General features: G+C 35.9%; 1 protein-coding gene across 6 annotated transcripts in view; it reads right to left on the bottom strand.

The window, feature by feature from the left end:
• The window catches only part of LOC105213673 (uncharacterized), a 236630-nt gene that overhangs the window by 120645 nt on the left and 96957 nt on the right, over positions 1–19028 (bottom strand). Inside the window, exon 3 of one of the 6 annotated variants that reach the window (XM_054230205.1) lies at positions 3877–3934. The exons of 4 other annotated variants lie outside the window; for them this stretch is intronic. The gene's annotated coding sequence lies outside the window, so the exon portion shown is untranslated. Of the gene's footprint in view, positions 1–3110; positions 3518–3876; positions 3935–19028 lie in introns of those variants that run through there. One more of the 6 variants, XM_054230206.1, reaches the window with a different exon arrangement.

Here is a 19028-nt window from a genome sequence, read left to right as displayed (position 1 = left end):
TATGTAATAATGAAAATCCCAAAAATATCTTATGTGAATTACAATGAAATTCTATACTTATAACCATGCTGTTTTATTATAATTAAATTCGTTTTTTTTTTGGGAAAATTGAAAAAATCATGGCTTAGCATTAACTTTTCAAACATATGTACATAATAATGTCATTAATTTCAGAGACTGACACACTTGCTACAAGCAATTAACTGCTTAGCAAGCTAATCGAAATTTCTTCAATTTTCCTCTGCACGGCGCACGTAGCGTTTCTTAAGTAGCTTACGGTTTAACATGTTTTTCCCTCTCTCTCCTTCTCGCTCCACTCCATCGCTATCAATTACCTAATCCACCGTTAAGGAATGTAACCTGTTACTTCGAATGGAATAAACGCTGCCACTACGCTTTAACTTCTAATCACTTCATTTAAATCAAGACACTTTCACAGCGCTGGTCGTTGGCGCAAATGTCTAATAGACACACATACATGCACATATACAAAACACACACACACACACACTCAAGCAGGCATAAATCTAAGATTGTCGCAGAGGCTAATCAAGCAGCCGGCGCGACTATCAAAATCATTCGTTACAGATCGCTCGTAAATTACAATTTATTATATACGAGTGTGTACAAGACGGCTGTGCGGCGAGTGTGGCGACTTATTGTTCTTTACACACCCAAATCTAACAACCAACACACTGACAGTTAGCCTCACACCTAATGACTTCCAATGAAAAACCGTTTAGGTGTCAGAGGCAAAGTCAAACAGTAAACAAAAAACCTGACACACTTGCCCCAAAAGCAGCGATAACGGCCAGCCAATACATAAGCAAACAACAGCAACAACAACAACAAGAACGAAAACTGAAAGAGTACAAGCCTAAGCCAACGAAGGTACTTAGCCAAGCGCGGCTGTAGCTTACTGCTGCTTAATACCGAGCGCTGTATGAAGTGCTTAACATCTGTTAAGGAAAAGTCTTGTAGAAAGACGGCTGCTGAATGGTGTCTGCCGTCAAGCGCTAGCACCTTCTTTATTTATCTTGTTGGTTGGTTGTTGTAGGCTGTTTTTTGTTGTTTTTACTTTTTCTGATTACGGCTGTTTGCTGTTGTATTGTAGCTGCTTAAGGTGACAATCTGATAAGGCATCTATAAGGCAGTCATTGAACCAGACTGTCTTACCGACGGCCGCGCGGACGGTACAGGCGGTTGGACGCAACGGTCGCAAGTGGCAGCAGCTAAATCAAAAGAAAATAAGACGAAAGAGGTGAGCCGAGACGAAAAGGCGACCTTAAAGTCTGCGTTGTCATTTGGAGCTTCGGCGGAAAGGCAGCGTGAATGCAAAAGCCAGAGTTCCAGCGTCATGTCAGGCGGCCAACCCAAGTAATTTAGACGATGGCACAAGTTACGACGAGCTTATCACAGTAAAATATCTGACTTGATGACATATTGACAGTCATTATCTGCGACACACATTCGGCCACTGCTCGTACTTCTCGCGCAATGACTCGCTGAGATGACGGCACATAAGTGACGTAGGCAATGACAACTCATTAGGCAGCAAGAGGCCTTTGAAGAATGGTTTGTGTGGTAAGATTGGGTTCATAAAAGAAATTCTGAAGAAATTGGATATTTTCGGTTGCCTTTTTGAGTGTCGCATATAGGTTAATTTTTGAGAGTAACAAAGTAGTTTGAAAACCTTGATTGTTATTAAGCAATATTAACAGTTTCAAGATGTCTCGGAGTAATGATCTTTACGGACACGTTGGAATACAATGGGTCCTGAGTTCGAGAGTCGTATGGTTGGTCGAGAGACGTTCACGATCACTTTGAAACAAAATACCACGGAACGATCCACATTTCATGCGAATAAGGCATCGTTTCATTTCGGTCTCTATAGTTGAGGTAAGCTGAGCAGAGGCTTTCTCGCTTGCAGTCCATAGTCATGAGAATTGGAAACGGTTTGTCAATTCATTTGAAAATTGGGACAACCACCACTAAGAGTTTAAGGTAACCAAAACAATAAGATTGAGGTGAAGTCTCCATTGCCGACGCTCTCGGCAGTCGGTTGGTCAACCAAGTCAAAACGAGTCCGGATTTATATCCGGACAAGGGCTGTTACTTCAGCAATATTATTCAGTGGTCTAACTGTCTAGTGTTACTTACTCCAAATGGGTCTAGGCAGTCCGTAGATGTACTTTCAGTAGACAACTCATTTCCTACAGGCCTTTGCAGGGCGACTACTTTCCACCATTTCATCCATATGTCAAAAGTGCGACTGTGTTAGTCAGTATTAATTAGTGCCAGCTGTTTGAATGAAAGAAAACTATTAAAGTCAACGCTGAAGTATTGGATGAACACTGGGTATTCATCACAGTGGCCGCAAAGACGGAGAAAAATTGACAGCATTTGTCATGCAGACAATTTGCCGATACTAAATGGGAGGCGAACTCCAGCCAGATGTCTGAAAATGTGCCTCCACGTCAGCGCTCCGCATTTCAGTATCTATCGCGATAGGTGTGCATGTATGTGTGTGCGTCGTTGGGCGCGCTGGCGATAATAATGTTATCACAGTGAAAGTATCGCACACGACCAACGACAGCTATTTAATTTGAGGCATGACAGTTGGAGGCATCGAGGCGCTGACATGAGTCGCCTGAACTCGCTTACCACGCTCACCAACTCAGCGACGACCTTAGAATTGCGGAAGTGATTAGGCGGTGCGATTGGCGTTCTACATACAAGTACGAATATGTTTGTATATGTGTGTGTGTGTATTTGTGTTGAGGCATTAGTTATTTCTAGGCGCAAATTTAATGATCTCTAATCACAAGCTGATTATCTGTCTGTCCGATTTGGGGCTTTCCGCTGTGGCATAGACGGCAGCTTAGCGTTGGCTTGTGGTTCAATATGTGTGGGTTGGGCTATCGTAGCGGGACTTTTGTATGTGTCCATGTGTCGTGTGTGACAGCTTTGATTGATTTGCCTATCTATGGACTCAGCAGTGCGGGCGCGACGGGGATTTCGCGTAAATTAACTATCATTAAGATTTTATGTGTCGATAGAGGCCATTAAATAGTCTGAGATTTTGCTATTTAGTTGTTGTTTGCACTTACATGGTGGTCTGTCGTTGGCACTTCCGTTAGCTACGGACCGTTGGCAGTTTGCATATATGAATGTCACTGTTGTGTGGCAATCGCATGAGTCAGTGCAACAGTGACAACACATTCCAAAGCCTTGTGAGCAGCCACTTCATTATCCGCATTTTATTAATTATCACTTCTTCTCGCCGGACACTTTCACAGCCTCGGCTCGTTTTCGGCATGAGTCAGCTGGAAGCTGTAATTTGATTTACGCATTTCTTTGTTTTGTTTCTGCGGTTTTTAATTAAATTCTTTTTTAAGATTTTCTTCGCTAATATTTAATATGTTCGCAAGAAGGGCAGTGAGATTTGTAACTGTAGATTATCTGTTGTTGAGCTCGTTTCTGCGCAATTCAATTGTCGTTAAATCATTAAAGAATGTATTGTTTATTACACCGTCTTAATTTGAAGAGGCTGCAGAATATGGTGCTAATAATAAAATAAAATAAAATAAAATAAAATAAAATAAAATAAAATAAAATAAAATAAAATAAAATAAAATAAAATAAAATAAAATAAAATAAAATAAAATAAAATAAAATAAAATAAAATAAAATAAAATAAAATAAAATAAAATAAAATAAAATAAAATAAAATAAAATAAAATAAAATAAAATAAAATAAAATAAAATAAAATAAAATAAAATAAAATAAAATAAAATAAAATAAAATAAAATAAAATAAAATAAAATAAAATAAAATAAAATAAAATTCATATGTATAATCCCTAGATTTCCTACCTTAGATTATCTGCTCCATTAATATTAAATTTACTACATCAATGTAGGGAATGCATACCTGAAAATTAAAAAGAAAGAAGTTTGTCATATAAATTTCATATTTCATGTGTAAAAATCTCCTCTTAATCTTCGATTAAATTTTCATTATTAGAATATTGCTTAAATATATACATAACAGTACTCTTAGAGCCTTCTTTTCTTTTAATCAAATTCCAAATATTTTCTAGGATAAAAAGCAAAAGAGATTAACAAAATTTTGGTAAGTTAATGCTCTTCCGTACACGCTTAGTAAATTTCTCCCACTAGATATTTTTTACACTACATAAATTTTCAGACACTAAACTCAAAACATATAATTTGCTGCTTTTTCATTAACTAACTCACTAACTAAGACTAATGTTCACACCCACTTAAATGCCTTTACGATCAATAATTATGACGTGCTTATAACAAAAAGCTTCAGCGATAAAAATGATTGGTTTTCGTTGAAAAACATTCCGAAACAACAGCAATAAAAAAATTTAATAGCCCCATCAAATGATGGACCTACTCAATTTCGTGGGACTAACAAGTTCTCCATTTTTATCGCATAATTCACTGAAATTGGCATCTTATATCGTGCGATAAGCGGATGGTTAGATAGATAAAATTTCACAAACGCTCATGATAATCTGCAGTAGCTACACAACAACTCTACAACTACTAACGCCACACTACAATTAACCTGATTTGAGGCGAGCTGTGTTGTTTTCTTTTCTCTTTTGGATTTTTTGTTGTTTTTATGGCCGCCTTTGGCATTTAACGCAGCATAAAAATCTATAAACTTCAGCGTTCAATCAACGGCGATTTCGGCATAACTCAAAAATACTCAATCACCGCTCTCTTGTTGGCTTTGTTGCTTTCTTCTTCTTCGACGACTTCCTCGCCAGCATTCGACGCAAGAAGTTGTTCCCGAAGTGTTGATTTGTGCCATGAAATTTGCACTTTTATTTTTATTGCTAATTTCGCAGTTAAACTCGGCAATTTCATTGTTTCCCCCTCTCTCTGTGGCTTTATAGTTATTTTGGCAGCGCAAAAAATGCCACAACAATGCAAAAGAAAGAAAATATCGGGAAAACATAAGAAATTAAGCGCTTTAGCTGGGGGCTATTGGCTGTTCATTTGGGGCGACCAATCGACGTCGTTGTTGCCTGCCACAAGCCAACAAATATCTATCTGCAGCGCCAACAATAACAATAATGCCTGCTGCATTTTGTTGCATGCACCATAACCGTTTTGCAAATTATAAAGATGATTGGATTTTTTAAGGGAATTACCGCGCCGGCCGCCGCGGCTGTGCAACTGACAGACTGACCGAATTGCGAGGCCATAATGACAGCTATGGATGATTTGGCGGCAAACTGGTTTGCCTTTTGTTGCCGTTGTTGTTGTTATTATTGCCTTTTTATGTGTGTGAAGTAAGTGTTTAAGCGCTTTAAGAGTGCATGTAGATTTGTATTCTTGTATGCATGCGGTCTTCTAGTTGATCATCGCTTTGGTAACACATTCAATTTGCGACTTTAGACTGACTCATCAGCAGTGACAGCGGTATTTGTAGTTGTTGTTGCATTGCGCCACTGTTGTTCGGTCAGTTGTGGTTATTGTTTTAGCGGCTAAAACTTTTTATTTAGTTTATGACTTTTCTCTGAAGTAAAATTCTTCGAAGCAATGACACATTTAGACATCTTCGGTTCGCCTGATTTATTACAGTTAGAATGAAATTATTTATGCATTTATCTATTAACACACTTCCAAATTGGCAGCTTATCTAGGCCACGAGGAGAGATGATAGCTTAATATTTGGTTACTTTTGTGAGATCGGCACTAAATCTAGCTGTCTAGCTGAGACTGGAATTAAGGGAAGACAGAATAGACTAATGTTTGTGGTATCTCGAGAATTATGTTTCAGCTTTCAAACGATTTGTAAGCTTTGTGAGTCAACACCTATCAAATTTATGTAATCTCATTGAAGTTCTCTAAAAATTCAGGAAAAATGAAGGCCATGTTGGGCATAAATTTAGTTCGATACTACTCAGCTCTTTCATGACCCTATAACCGATAGAATGGAGAGTTTCCTTAAGTATGGATTAAGATTGTTCTTCTCAGAAAGATCTCAAACGGTATTTATGGATCTTCAGAGATGATCATCTTTACCATTATTAGGTGAACTGAATATTGAGACCGATTTCTTAGACAAACAACCACTCCAACCAACTGACGGCCTTTAAGTGTGTCGAGAAACTGACTACCATACTCTTCAGGTACCATTACTACTTATCGTCTCAACTATTACGGAATATTTCGTGAACCACACGCCTAGCCAAATATACACCTACTCAAGCGCATTGGCCTCTAAGGCGATTTAAGTAAATCCAACATTCCTGCATTTCAACAATGTTGTCAATCAAAACCGTTAGATAATTAATACTTCTGCGGTGAATAAGTTGTTTATTTGTTTGTATGTGAATGACCAGACCACCAATTTGAGCGGGTTAAGAGGCTGCAATTATTTGACAGCTACAAACAGCGGTTAGCCGATTTGACTTCTGGTCTGGCGCGCCGTTGGATCGGCCGACCCACTCGCTCAGAGCTGTCAAAACTACTAATGCGCGCTAGTTTGTGGCGAGATTTGGGTTGGCGTTATAATTATAAAGTAACACAAACGCTCAACACTCGTTACTTGTTTGTGGCACAAACATGGGAAGACAGAGAGAAAGAGAGAGAGAGGGATATAGATAATGAAATCAGTAGGCAAATTATGGTGGATTAGTGATAAGCTGTTGAAAGCGCAGGCGTACACCTTTTGTGTGTTAGCAACTTGTGAAAAGCGGTTTTGGAAAAAGAAGCGAATGCAAAGTGTAAGTGTAAGCTCAGTTGCACTTCGGCTGGGAATTATGGTATTAAGCGTTGATTGATTGATTGGGTTTCTATAATACCTTAAGTAGGTGGGAGATAAAGAAGAAAATTTTGTGTTTGTTGTTATATTTTTGTTTATAAATATTTAATTATGGAAAAATATGAGACAGGTTTATAAATAGCCGGTCTTATGCAAGGCTTTGGCGGCTGTTTTTTTATTTATTCTTTATTTGTTTTACTGTATTATTGTTTTATATTTCTTCTTCTTCGTTCTGTTAAACTATTTGTTGTATTTCAATATTAAAACCTTTATTCTCAAAATTCACACTAAGATATCACCTACACCTGTAGTCTGGTCTGCTTTTTAGCCCAAGCTTAAGTTGTTCCTTTGAGGCATGAGATATCACAAACTCCAAAGGAAGATTGCATTGTTATGGATATCGAAAGTTTTATGAATCATTGATAATCTAGAGCTCTAAAAGGAATCATGCTTATTGATTATACCATAAAACCATTAGAGGTATTCTTCGTGTATTCGTTTGGATCTCATGTAAATGGACACCAAAGGACTTTCCTGAAAATGTTCTGTGATTTGTCATTGACAAATTACTATTACAACAAACTCTATTCTTGGTTGGAACTGGGGCCGTTTACAGTTTTTGCGATCACAAGGGTTATAATGAGTTAAATAAATTGAAAGTACGATTGGATAATAGTAGGATTGCCCCATAAAAATAAGGTATACAATGGATCTTGCAATATGTTTTTCTCAATAAACTACTTAACATCACTTCCTTCATACATAACCTCAAGGGTCGAGAGGCTCCTCTAGTTCTGCTTTATTTATGGTATTTATTGTTAAATAAACCGCTCGCCGGTGATTCTGTTGAATGTTGAGTATCACTTGAGCCTACTTGGGCATAATTCGTTGAAATCATCATTTCGTTGAAAGCATGCAATTGTATGTGGTTAACCGTAAGCACATGCATGTACATGTGTGTGTGTGTGTGTGTGGCATTAAATCTAATGGCAAAGGCACTTCAAAATGTTAGCTATTCAACGAATTTCTCAACTAACTAATGATTTGATGAAAACAAAGCGATAATGACAGCGGGCGTGACAAGCGAATGTTTACTGAAAAAATAAATATTCACTTTTTGAAGTGCACAGCACTCTCAGCGCTCTCCGGTCCCTTTAAATAAACAAATACGCAAAAGTGCATTTAAAAATAAAAATTTCAATTTAAATGTTTCGGTTTTACACTGAGCGCGTTGTTTTTTTATTTTTCTGGATTCTGTTTTTGTTATTGTTTTTGGAATGTCATAATCGAGTGCAAGGTAAACAAAAACACACGCATAAACAATGCCACATACCAGTTGCTGTGTGTATGTGTGTGTTCACATTTCGGCTGAAGCGCAAAAAATCGAGTGACTGACAGCAGAAATAATTGAAATGAGTTGGGTGTGCGTGCGCCAGTGAGTGTGTGTGTGTGTTTGTTGACACTCGAAACAATAAAAGAAGATAAATAAATGTAAATAAATCAAACACCACACTGCTGCTGCACGTGACGTGTTTTATTTTGAAGTGCTGGCTGCACACACTTGAGACAGTTTCGAATTTTCGCTTTATTTTTCAATTTTATTTACATATTTTCTTAATATTTTTTTTTTGTTTTTTGCTTTTCACGGTGTTTATTTGATTTTCGGATTGATACAAATATATGCTGTATGTTGTTGTTGCACACCTGTCAACACCGTTGTGCGACGGCGGCCGGTGGCTGGTGGCCAGCAGTGTGTGGTCAACGAAAATGACCCGCAAAATGCAGCGCTTGGGTGGTCCACTTTTTGCTCATCACAACGAGGAAACACATACACATACATACAACCAAATGCATATTTATACAGCATTACGCCGCGCACACAAATGTAAATTAAAGTACTCACCTACGCCCTCACATTTAACAGTTTATATAATATAACTGTATATATATGAATGTATGTATGTGTGCATTTTAAGTTGAGTTTGTGCGTGTCTTTTGACAGGTAACAATGACAGTTGACAGTTGACAGCGGTGTTGGTGGTGGTAGCGGCTTCATTGTTGCTGTTCATCACATCAGATTTTCTTCCATTTGTCTTTGGCAGATTTCATCTTCACGCTTATTTGTTGTTAGTTTTTGACAGTTGCACAATAAACTTTTGTCAGTTATTTGACAGTTCGCAAACATCAGGCGCAGTCAGTCATACGTGCATAAGTAAGCACTTAAATGCTTTTAAGGGTGTTTCGTCGCTGTGATTCATTGTTTCACAATTTTTGTTGGACTTCCTTTTCAAGGCTGATATTTGTTTTTGTGTTTTTTTTTTTAATGGAAGGTAGTGAGACTTTTTTGCGAACGGTGCATTTAAATGACCTTGGCTTTATATTCTAACTGATTTAATGTATTTTCCCTTATATTTTTATATGACATTTTGTAAGACAGTTGGTTGAGCTTCTTCTGCAAATTAACTACTCCTAATCAATGATATATTATTTTGATATTTTTGCTATAAAAAATGGTCACGGTTTCTGGCATGAAAATAATTTAAATGGATCCGGCAGCCATATTATTATCCTTTATTGTGCTCAAAACTGAAATAATTCTATTAAGAGGCTAACCTTAACTCAACCAGAAATTGACCGATCGACTTCAAATTTAAGCTCAGTATTCTTGAATATATTTCCTAAACAATGACTACAATTTGGCAATAAAAAAGGACCATTTTTTTACCCAAAACCTATTTTTTTACGCCTTTTTGTTAATGTTTGAAATTTTTCAATAATCGTAGGCCATTGTATAGAAAATACTTCCAACTTTAATAACCTTTTTGATTTTTTTTGATTCAGATGAAAAAAAAAATTTTGAAAGTATAGCAGAAAATATATAGCTTATTATGTCCAAAAATCTCGAAACATTAGATCGAGTACTTTCTTTAAAAAAAATTCACGAAAATCGCCGAATTTTCCATGGGCTACTCTGGTATAGCCCCTTAAGAATAAGAAAATGGTTCTGATATTCTTTCAATCGGTTAATATGAATATGAAATCCAAGAGGATTTTAAGATCTCTTCTTATTATTGGACTGTTTCCAGCTAAAATTTAAAATATAAGTTATTCATTTAAATTTTTCAAAAACTAGTTCTCAGTAAATAGTTTAAAGTCGCTTTAAAGAGACACATGAGTTAACTATTGATTTTTAAAAACATTTTACATAAAATATTCTCAAACACATATGACAAAATGTTCGTGTATTTGCAATCAGGCTTTGACTCTCATTTTACGACTACGAGTGTAAAATATTTTAATAAAAAACGACATACCAGAAATGCAACCGCAAACTATTAAAAATAAAAATAAAAACAAAAGTGGAATCCTTTTGCTCTCTTCTCTGTTCATTCACTTTTAACAGCTTTTATTAAAGTACATAGATGTACATATGTACATACTTACATACAGACATTTATACCTCTATATATACAAGTCCATGTGCAGTTTGTGAAATTCAAAATTGAAATTATCGAAGTGTTAAGTGCTTGCCTTTGTGAGTTCTAAGCCAACCGCATTGAATGCCAGCTTTCGCACACACACACAAACAAAAACACTTTCACAAACACATACACTGGCGCTTGACTAAAAGCCACAAAGAATTTGTATACCATTTTTATTGCATTCAACCGCATTTGTACGCAAAAGGCAATGGCAAAAATTTCCATAGAGAAACCCCAAGTGAGATTTTGGAAGTGCAGAGAACGTAGTAAATATAGTAAAGCAAATTGGGTTATACGAATGCCGTCAGTGTAGTTAAGTGGATGAGTGAGTGCAAAGCAGAGAATAGAGAATTGAGAAATTCCAGCACTTCAGTGCGAAATTACACAAAATGCATCAAAGCTACAGATAATCAGAGGCTTGGTAAGTAAATTACGCTTAAGTGTGTGTAAAATGGAAAGTAGTTTGGAAAAGTTGTAGATATTACGGTTAAATATTTAATAGACTTTCGGCAAAAGGTAGAATTTGGAGAAGTTGTTAAGTAAATGAACAAATTTTTAATTTTTGCGGACCATATCTAAACTGAATTAACTCGGAACAAACAAGTCAACAAAGTCTCCATTATAACTTACACATGTGTTCCTGGATATCTGAGATCTAAACCAATATGGGAAACATCACTTTGGTGACAAGTAAAGCGAATTCCGCATCTTCATGTTTTGAGTGAATTGAACCCTTCCGATACTTTTTTATCTTCATCGAAACTTCCGAAAACTATTATTACTTCAAGTTTGAATGACATTTGATAAGCTGACAATATCGGCCTGAAAATTCACTATTTAATGATTTAAATGGCAAGAAGGCTGTTGGTTGCTTATGCAGGGACTACGCCACTCCAAACTACTCGTCGGATTTTTGCCGATTTTGCGATTTGGTAGCGGAGACACCTGAGCATTGAGCGGCGATCGCCAAGAAAAGGGGTCAGACAATTGGGGCTCTGTATCCCTAAAGAGGTAGTATCGCATCCATCAGCCCTGGAACCTTGTTCGGTTTCTTAACGTGACGGGGTTAGAAGGTTTACTGTGATAACTGGACACGATAGACCTTAGGTCGCTGTGCAATCCTAAATATGTAATATAATCTAAATTAAATGTTTAGAGAAAAGGAATGGAACTTTTTTAAATTTATTTCTAAATATATTGTTAATAATTTAAATGTTTTGAAATTTTTTTAATGAAGTTATTTTTATTTAATTTTTATTTTATTTATTATACTCTCGCAACAAAGTTGCTACGAGAGTATTATAGTTTTGTCCACATAACGGTTGGTTGTAAGTCCTAAAACTAAACGAGTTAGATATAGGGTTATATATGTATATCAAAATGATCAGGGTGACGAGAAAAGTTCAAATCCGTCTGTCCGTCCGTCCGTGCAAGCTGTAACTTGAGTAAAAATTGAGATATCTTAATGAACATATCTTGGAACACGTGTTCCTTGGCACCATAAGAAGGTTAAGTTCGAAAATGGGCGTAATCGGACCACTATCACGCCCACAAAATGGCGAAAACCGAAAACACTTAAAGTGCCATAACTAAGCTATGGAAGTAAAATTTGGTATGAAGGATCGCACTGGGAAGGGGCATATGTGGATGTAATTTTTTTGGGAAGTGGGCGTGGCCCCTCCCCCTACTAAGTTTTTTGTACATATCTCGCAAACTACCAAAGGTATATCAAGGAAACTTTGTAGAGTCGTTTCTTTTGGGTACTACCTTATACAGTTCAAAAATGGAGGAAATCGGATTGTAACCACGCCCACCTCCCATACAAAGGTTATGTTGAAAACTACTAAAAGTGGGTTAACTCAATAAAGAAAAACGCCAGAAACACTAAATTTCACATAAGAAATGGCAGATGGAAGCTGCACTCCAGATGGAAGCTGCACGTCGCCCACTTATGGGTTAAAAACCATATCTCAGGAACTACTCGACCGATTTCAATGAAACTTGGTTTGTAATAGTTTCCTTACATCTCAATGATATGTTGTGAAAATAGGCCAAATCGCTTCACAACCACGCCTACTTCCTATATACCAGAACTTTGAAGACGATCTGAATCGTTTACTTTTCAATATATAAAGTAAGCAGTAGTAAAGATATCGATGCAGAACTTTGCACAAATACTACGTTTATAGTGTGGCAGCCCCATTATAAAAATCACCGAAATCGGACCAAAGGTTGTTAAGGGCCCATATATCGAACATGAGGACCTCGGTAATTGTGTATTATATAATATTAATAAAGTTAAATAAATAAATTGCGAGCGTATAAAATGTTCGGTTACTCCCGAACTTAGCCCTTCCTTACTTGTTTTTAAATATTTTTTTAATAATTTAAGTGATTTGAAAAATGTTAATGCAAATTTTATAGTTAAATTTTTTTTATATTTTTTTTCATATTTTTCTTAATAATTGCAAATATTTTTAATATATTTTTTTTAAATATTTTAAATGCTTTGAAATTTATGTAATGAATTTATTTTTGTTTTAATTTTAATTTAATTATATTTTTTTAAATATTTTTTTAATAATTTTATTGATTTGAATTTTTTTTTTCGATTATATACCTTTTATCTATAGTAAATGCATATCTATCCATATTTATAGGCAAACTCTGCACACACACTGTGCAGCACGACACTTCAACTCAAATGAACTCATTGATTACGTATACGCACTGGCTGACATTGCAAAAAATCTAGACCTTTAGCTATGTGTGTGTGTAATTGCATGGGAAGCAATACGAAGAATGAGATGAGAAGTGGCTTTTGGCTGCAAATGTGAAATGTGAATGGCAGAAATCCAAACGCAAAGTAGCCAACTCACGCACACGCACGAAACAAAGATCTAAGTCACGCGTAACACACACACACACCCAAGCACTTGCAAATATAGCCTATACAAATATATATAAAAATAGAAATGCGATATAGAAAAACACAATACAACGGCGGAGAGTGAAATGGTGGAAATACAAATAAGTATGAAAACTGGATTAAGTGACACTCGACACGATTTCAACAATGACAATAATGTTTGCTTTGAAAGCACTTCGGTGTAACGGATTTCTGAGCATTCATGCGGCGTGTGTGCGTGTGATGGCTTGCGGCCACATGAGATTTCTGCAGATGAAAGACAAATAAAATTAAACAAAAAACGTGGTTGTTGTAAAAGAAATAATAAATAAATAAACGGATGAAAGTAATCAAATAGAAATTGATTGCTTTCAAATGAGATTTACCGCAGAGCTGAGCGTCTGAGCTGCGGAGGTGAGTGGTCACCGGTAACCACTGGCAAAATGACAAAAACACAGTCTCTGGCAAGGTGAAAGAAAAAACTCAAAACAAAAAACACTTTAAAACACACACACACACACTCGCACTCACGCGTGAGTTGAATACGTGAAAGCAAACAAATGGCTGAATAATTCCGATTGCGTGCGGCAAGCTGAGACACTGTGCAGATATTTGATTTCACCGGCTGACCGCCGGCGCTGACGTTTGTCAATCGCATTTGCTGTGCCATGAAATATATTATTTGTTATTATTTCATTATGTGATTTTTCGTCATTCATGTGCTGGCGGTAATTGATTGAGATTGATTTACGGGCGTTTTGTTTTTATTTTTATTTCTATTTATTGACTTTAAAGCAGCATGTTTTGCTGCTTCTGTATAAAGTGTTTGTGCTTTTTGTCTCTAAGTGTGTGCTGTTTAAATATTTACATTTCTTGTTTGCTTTGGTATTTTTTGCTTCTTAACTGGAAGCTGCTTTAATTTTGCGTAATTATTTTAAAGTGCCGTGGAAGATTGATCGCTGATTGCTTTGTCATGTTTTTTTGTCATATTTTTCCCCATTTTTATTTTATTCTATTTCTAAATAATTATTTTTTTCTGTTGTATCAAAGTAAGAGTCCCTCGCTGCTGTAATTAATCAATTTCCATTTTAAGTATTATTACTTGTAAACTCTCAACTCAAAGTGTTTTGTTATTTGACCTCAATTTACTTTGTTATTAATTCTTTATTTTTCATTATTTAGGCCAAATTAATTTGCACAAAAACTGAACATATAATGATGCCTCATATAAGGTTTTCATAGTTATTTTGTTATACCACTTACTCTTAATGTTTTTATTTCTTAAAGTACTTGAATATTTCTCTATCAAATAATACATACAATTAAAGCATTACTCAAACCTAAATATGATTATTCTTGAAATATTTATTATTTCCCTACTTTATTCCTGAAAAATAAGAACATCGTAGAATAATATTTTAGTAAATTCCAATAGAATTGATTATATTAGACTGTTATTGTTATTCAAAAGTACTGATCGACCCTGAATTATTGTTGACTTCCACTTGACTGGCCTCAGATGACCAAAATGTGCTTTCAATATTACATATTAACATACTGTGATATTAAAAAAAACGATATAGGCTAACTATAGTTAACCCTTTCATGCCCAATGTTGCCTATAGGCGACATTGTATTTATCGGCTTCTAATTCTCGAATTTTTTAGACCAGCGGTTTTTTCGATTATGTAGACTTATGTGTTGTGCAAGCTTACAGTTACTTGTTTTGTTCTGAGCCGTGCACGTGTTCATTCAGTAGGCGTTTCCCGCAGAGTGAAATTGTCAAAATCGGTTTCGCGAAAAAAGTTATACTGAAGTGTGTTCAAAAGTGTTCAAAAACATAAAATAATTGTTTTATTGCAAATCGAAGTGTACTATATAAATAAATAAAGATAAGAGAGTTATTTAAAAAAAAATAGTCATGAGAAAAGTTTTTAGTTTATTTACAATAATAATTTAGTTATTGTTTATAGGTAACATCCTGTAATTAATTAACTAATTAATCACTTCATATTTGAGTTAAGATTAATCTATATCTGTATTAAAAAAATGTTATCTCCGCCCATTTTAATTCGGGCATGAGAGGGTTAATATAATATATATATATATACATATATATATATATATATATATCGAATACATAATTTACTGACCATATAAGACACGAAGGCGATTAAAACAGAAGACTTCCAAATTATCGACAAATGATTTTGGATAACTATTAAATGAAGTTGATCGGTATCCAAAGTGTGAAACAACGCAACCGTCCGCTGAAAAAGTTGGGTTTTATATATTTTGGGATACAGGGAATAATTTTAGTCGAAGAATTATCCTATAGAAGAAGAATATCTCATATTAACCATATCAAGGTATAATATATATCCAAATCATAGATCAATGAAAACGGCAGTAAAATTGCAAGAATTATAGTTGCAAATGCTTTCGCGACAATATATGGATAATCGGCAAGACTGATGCCTTTCGCATCAACAGAAAGTCACATCTTACCAAAAAGCGACAGCGAAGGAAAACTCTAACATCGCTTTAATGTGCGTGCCGTCCTCAATGCCAACTCTATGGAATAAATTGTTTTCTCTAAAGCGTAGCCAACATTTCAGCCACTCAGTATATAACATCATAAAGATTATTCTGTATTGTGTCGTGGAATGCTGATATAGCAAGCGGCTACTGGCTCAGATAAAGTGGATCTTTAGGAACGAATCTAACATTTCTATAAGGGCCGAACTCTAAAATTGCCGAAGTAGTTTCAACGTCATTTATATGCCTATTCGCTAGATGAATTTATGGAAAATGGGATTGCTTTCAATCGTTTACCTCTAAAATGATTAATTTTGTATTTTAAGTGTTTTTAGTACACATTTTGTTTGTCAAGTACTGTAAATTAAACATTTAACTGATGTGCGCTTACCTTAGTAAAGTAAAATAAAAATCGCTGCATTTTAATACTAAAATTTAATTTGCGTATTTAATAAACCGCATGCAAACCGGAATACCGTTATACAGCTCATGCATATATTATTTATTTTGTATTATCAAATAAATTAACTAATTCAATTTTGATTAAATATGGTTTTTAGTTATCGCGCTAATGAGCTTGTGCTTTGCAGCGGCACGACTATTATTTTAGTTTTCATATATGCATACAGTCACATATATACATATACTATATGAGATGACATGTCATACACAGCTGCTGCCAACTAGCGAAAACTAGCGCTTCTAAGCTATGTTTGATCGCATAGAAATATATGAGTGTGTGTGTTAATTTAAATGTGTATGTGTAGAACGTGCCATTGCGTAAGCAAAAACTATTAAACGCTCGCTAAATTTACCATGCTCCACACACGTAAACAAGGATATTTCATTAAGGATATGAGCGAGCGATAACACCAGCAGCAAAGTTCAGAAGTTGGCGGGCGCCATATCAGGCTAGATGTGCTACTTTATATAGAGCTGTGGTGGGTGTTTGTGTGCAGCGTTGCAGAAAATCAACGCAGCCACGTTTGGGATTCCGAGAAATTATAAAGAAGACGGAATTAGCAAGTGGATAACGAAACCGAAAAGGTGGCGCGGCTTTCATTTCAGCAAAGAAATCGCGTGGAGGCATATCATGTTATTAACACACACACACAAACATAGATTCTTGTGTATTTGTGAGCGCCTGTCTGCAACAGCAGCGTTTGTGGTTTTGCCTCCAAGGCTTTTAAGCCTAAGCAAATCAGCCCACATACACACACTTAAACACAAGCGCATGCACGAAGGTGTATGCAAAGCACTAAGCAATATTCTTATGCAATGAAATTCATAACGGTTCTTAGCAGTAAAGTTGTGGCTGGCGTCTGAGCAGCCCCAAGCAAAATATTTGATTAGCTTTAGAAACTAATTAAAACGGCCGGAAATACAAAAGATTTGCTTTTCTATGTGTGCGTATTTCTTATCTCTGTTTATTCATAAACTCATATGTGCAGTTATGTGCATGTATGTATGCAGTAATGTGTTTTGCGCCGCCTGAGACCAACATGTGTGCACAGAAGCCAAGTACACTGTTGACTTACACACTTAACCTTAGTGCCTCATCCTTCTTAATTAACGGCTTTGTGGTTTTGTAGTGCGGTTTAGCAGCAGCAGCACACACACATATCGACATGCAAGGATAAACAGTTATGGATTATGCAGATTCCAGCGCCATAAATCATGCCTGCTAGTTGGCTGCAAATATGGCAATGCCATTCATTTATTTATTCACCAACTTCCGTTGTCTAATTAAAAACGCCTCACCTTGACGTTGTCTAGAAGTGTGTATGATTTTCCTACTGTATTTCGTTTTTGCAATTATTCAACGCTCACTGTTGAAGCGTTTTCTATTTTTAATTGCTTGGCGCTCCAAATGCTCATTCATAAATTTTCATTGTTAATTTTTCCAGTTCGTCACCTTATTTCCGTTGTCACTTCCTTTTTTGGGGGGTTGGATTCATGCAATAATAACGGTGTTTATGCAAACAAATTTCATGTGTCACGTACACGCTTATTATTATTTTACAAACACTGGCGCGGAAGCAGGAGCAGCAGTAGAGGGCGTGCAGAACAACCCTTTTTCGTAATTACTATTTTTGCTGGCTGACACTGACCGAAAATTACAGTTACACGCCGGCGTTATTAGTCCAAATTGTATTTTGCTAAAGCAATTTTCTACTGTAATAAATACTCCCAACTGCCTTTTGGGTGGCGTGAGTTTCGGTCTGCTTGTAATAATAATTTCGCTATGGACCGTTGGTCTTAACCGTACAAGTTGACGGGAGGTTACGTGTGTATACTAATGCGGTGGCTTGTAATACCAATATTCCTTTCGCTATATTATTTATATAGCGATCTTCATCCCTTAATGCTGCATTGTTATTGTAAGCGCTGATTTTAGTAACCCTTACACAGCATTCTCGCTGTATGAGCATTGTCTGATTTGATGCTCATTAACAGCGTGAAGCATTAAGCGCCGAAGACAGATGGCCTGACAATAACCTGCCTAATGTTCTACCCAAATTGTATGGATGCGCTAACGGAGGGTCCCCTGTCAATGTCATTTTCCATTTAGTTCCGTCTGCTGTGTTAAGGTTGTAGGCTGAGCGTTAGAGCGTGCAATATCCATTATAGAGATTCTTGACTCGAACACCTGCTACCGAGAAAGCAAAAATTAGAAAAACCTATTTTATTAATGGCATTTTCTTTATTAAACCTTCGGAATGTGGAATCATTACTTCGACTAGCATTATTACTGCCAAAAACTTCTTCTAAGAACCCTTAGTTGTAGTGAGGGAATTGTAAACACAAAAGTTCATCCATTCATTCAAGTAAAACACCAATGTTTCAAGCCCCGATTTTTAAATTAGCTTTGTCAAGAAATCGAAATGATTATGTCATCAGTTTTCGCATCACTTCTTGGCAAAATGTTAAAACATAAAATGTTAGACCATAATCCTCTATTCATTGTTGGATGTTTAGGAATCTAAGAGTTAATACGCTCAAACCATTATAGAATTTCAAGAAATTGCAGATCATAGTATCTCATCTAGAAATAGTTGAAATCGGACTATAACTTTTCAAGCCCCCTGACACCAGAAATAGAGGTCTCAGTGCCTACAACTTACTATATACTAAAAATATTAGTACATTTGAGATATTTTGTAATAGAAGTCAGTAGGTATATTTTCCAGAGAATAATGTGTCCAGGTGCTAATACACCCTCTAACCCTCCTTATACCTGTTATTAGGACTTTCAAATCGATTGTTTATTTACAGCGGATATAGCCAG

This window comes from Zeugodacus cucurbitae, chromosome 4, assembly GCF_028554725.1.
Source record: "Zeugodacus cucurbitae isolate PBARC_wt_2022May chromosome 4, idZeuCucr1.2, whole genome shotgun sequence".
Lineage (NCBI taxonomy): Eukaryota > Metazoa > Arthropoda > Insecta > Diptera > Tephritidae > Zeugodacus > Zeugodacus cucurbitae.
The sequence above is the reverse complement of the archived record's forward strand: the minus strand, read 5'-3'. Positions and strand labels throughout refer to the sequence as shown.